Here is a 3,192-nt window from a genome sequence, read left to right on the forward strand (position 1 = left end):
GCCGTGGTTTTGGCTTAACAATTCCAGTGGGCTCTCAGGTCCAGACTTGGGTGGTTCAGAACAGTTCTTTCAGTTTCTTCATGAGCTTATGGCTTTCCCTATGAGGACTCTAATCCCAGTCCAATGATCAGAGAGCACTAGGTGGCTCAGAGACCCCTGACTCCCAATGGCTCACCACCAATGCTGTAAAATATTTTATTTATTGATTTGAGAGAGAAAGAGAGAGAGAGAGAGAGAGACTGACTTGATGTTCTACCCATGTATGCATTCATTGGTTGCTTTTTCTATGTGTCCTGACCAGGGACCAAACCCACAACCTTGGCACATCAGGACAATGCTCCAACCAACTGAGCTATCTGGCCAGGGCCTCACAACCAATTTGAATGCCACCCAAAGTGGGTATTTGTGAGCTTAATTAGTACAGCAAACAGCCCCTTTGCCAGGATCTGAGGCAGGCCACAAAAGGCAGACTGAGCTCTTCTCTCTTGCGGCATCGTAGGAGCACCAGCGGTCAAAATGAAGTTCAATCCCTTTGAGACTTCTGACCAGAGCAAGAACCGTAAAAAGCATTTCAATGCACCTTCCCACATTCGAAGCAAGATTATGTCTTCTCCTCTTTCCAAAAAGCTGATACAGAAGTACAATGTTCGATCCACGCCCATCCAAAAGGATGATGAAGTTCAGGTTGCTCGAGGACATTACAATGGGCAGCAAACTGGCAAAGTAGTCCAGGTTTACAGGAAGAAATATGTCATCTACATTGAACGAGTGCAACGGGAGAAAGCTAATGGTACAACTGTTAATGTGGGCATTCACCCCAGATAAGGTGGTTATTACTAGACTAAAGCTGGACAAAGACCACAAAAAAATCCTTGAATGTAAAGCCAAATCTCGCCAAGTAGGAAAGGAAAAGGGAAAATACAAGGAAGAAACAATTGAGAAGATGCAGGAATAAAGTAATATTATATACAACTTTCATTAAAAACTTAAAAAAAAAAAAAAAAGCAGACTGACCTCAGGAGACAAAGGGAAAAATCCAACCAAATTTGTATCTTACTCAAGTTTCATCACTTTTTTGGGCTGTAGTTTTTCCATTTGTGAAGCAAAGAGGTCAGACCAGTTCTGGGATGACTAAGACCAGACCTACATTCTGCCACACGTACTCTGGTCATGGCAGATGTCACTAATTGATCAGGTACTCTTGAGAATCAGCCTCAGAATTTTTTTCAACACAGTCTTCTAATCATGTATCACCAGTGGATCAGCATTGGCACATAGCTTAGCAGCTACTAGCCATGTTCCTGAATTGGGTCGCTTCTAAAGGGCCCATCCAGCTCCGATAGTCGGAAGCATTAGAGCTTCTAGGTTTGCAATCACAACAGGAGGCCAGTATGGGAGTAGTAGGAAAGGAAGGCAGACATTAGAATCAGAAAGTCCGTGGGATGGGAATGGGGGGATGAGGACAAATATGTGACACCTTAATCAATAAAGAAATTAAAAAAAAAAAAAAAAAGAATCAGAAAGTCCTTGGTTTGAATTCCAGCAGCTCCACTTACTGGTTATGCAAACTTGGGTGAGCTAGTTCTCATTGAAAACAGGATCAGAGTTCCTGACACATAAGGGGTTGTACAAATTAAATTAGGTAATACTTATAAGGTACCTATTGCTTGCACACGGAACATAGACACACCCAGCAAATGCGTACAGCCAGAGACTTGCCTTCTACCCTCTCCGTGCCACACAGCAGAGAAGCCCCGACAAGTGGCTTCTGACTTGTGCTGCCTGGAGTCCCCTCCTCCACAGGCTGTCTCTTCTGTCAATGTCAGATTGTTCTCCTCCCTTCCAAAGCTCCCTGGGGCCTGCTGTCACACCAGGGAACTCAGAGCAACCTGGCGGTCTTTTGGGCATGGCAGAAGCTTGAGAGAACCATCTGAGGTCAGTGAACTGTGGGCTTTCCGTTGGCTCTCACGCTTGGTCTCTGCTTAAGGACGACAGCACCAGATGCTCGGTGCAGATGGGAATGTAGTATCCTAGAAGCAGGGCGGTAGCTGGGCTGTTTTTCATCTCTCAGTTTAGGTACCAGGGGTCATTATAGGAAAAGTTGGTGTATAATTTCTCTAGACCCCAGATGGCAAATTTATGGCCCAAATATCAGCAATCCCTCCACAGATACCACATCGCTATTACTGTGCTGACTGAGACCTGGGTTCTCTGGGAGGTAGACTCTGAGAGATCTGCATGCAGGAATTTTACTGTGGATACTTTCGGGACCAACAGCTGTGGGAAGGGAGGGAATTAGGATGAGGCAAGGGAGAAACTGAATTATGATATAGGTGCAAAAAAAGGTCACTACTAGGAGCTCAGGGAGCTGGAATGACCTGTGCGAACTTGCCTCCTTTAGAATAGTTTCATCACTGTGGAAAGTTCTACTGGACAGCACTGCCCTGGACCCATGCCCCCATACTGCCCCTTTATCAACTTCAAAAGTTAGGGCATCCCCCAAACACCTGTGTTTCCCTTAGCAACCCATTTGCCAATGGGTGGTGATGGTGAGCAACGATAAGGGACATGTAAATGTGGATGTTAACAGAAATATCTATCAAGTGCAAGCCCTTCTGGGCAACTAGGGACCCACAGGTGGATTCTTCTCCTCAAAAGTCAGTATTTGTAAGGTAAGATGTACAGTTCATACTTCACTTTTCATTCATCCAACAAACCTTTATTAGGTTCAGTCTAGAGCCTGGCACTGAGCTGGGTGCTGGGGGTATCAAGATGAATTAGAGATGGTCCTTGCCCTCAGGATGTTCCCAGTTCAGTGGGAGAAACACAAGGTACAGCTTGATTGGGAGCACTCAGGAGGGACCAGAAGAACATGTAAGACTTCACCAGGTGGCTAAATACTCCTGCAACCACAAAGGACAAAGGAGTGAGCACGTGTAAGGTGACTTTGCCCCCGGGGAGACCTTTGGCAACCTCTGGAGACATTTTTGGTTGTCAAAACGAGGGGAAGGGAAATGCCCCTGGCATCTAATGGGTAGAGAGACGAGGGATGCTACTCAACATCCTATAGTGAATGATCCAGTAATTCCACTTCTGGGTATTGTCAAGGAAATAAAATTCATTGGAGTAAATCAACCAATCTAGCAGATAGGAAAGGGGCTCCAAGAAGTTGTACAAGATGAAAGACTTTTA

The 3,192-nt window shown here is 45.3% G+C and overlaps 1 pseudogene; it reads left to right on the forward strand.

Moving 5' to 3' along the window:
- Positions 1 to 510: 510 nt before the first annotated feature.
- LOC103291593 (60S ribosomal protein L26-like) lies at positions 511 to 1,009 on the forward strand (annotated as a pseudogene).
- Positions 1,010 to 3,192: the final 2,183 nt, after the last annotated feature.

This window comes from Eptesicus fuscus, chromosome 6 (genome assembly GCF_027574615.1).
Source record: "Eptesicus fuscus isolate TK198812 chromosome 6, DD_ASM_mEF_20220401, whole genome shotgun sequence".
Lineage (NCBI taxonomy): Eukaryota > Metazoa > Chordata > Mammalia > Chiroptera > Vespertilionidae > Eptesicus > Eptesicus fuscus.